We start from the raw sequence: 236 nt of genomic DNA on the forward strand, positions 1-236 counted from the left end.
ACCACTGGCCTCTCCACCAACCAACCAACCAGCCACCCACCCAACCAACCACCCACCCACCCAACCAACCAACCAACCAACCAACCACCCAACCAGCCACCCAACCAACCACCCAACCAACCACCCAACCAACCAACCAACCAACCAACCAACCACCCAACCAACCAACCAACCAACCAACCACCCAACCAACCACCCACCCAACCAACCACCCAACCAACCAACCAACCAACCAA

Source organism: Babylonia areolata, chromosome 28, assembly GCF_041734735.1.
Source record: "Babylonia areolata isolate BAREFJ2019XMU chromosome 28, ASM4173473v1, whole genome shotgun sequence".
NCBI classification, from domain to species: domain Eukaryota; kingdom Metazoa; phylum Mollusca; class Gastropoda; order Neogastropoda; family Buccinidae; genus Babylonia; species Babylonia areolata.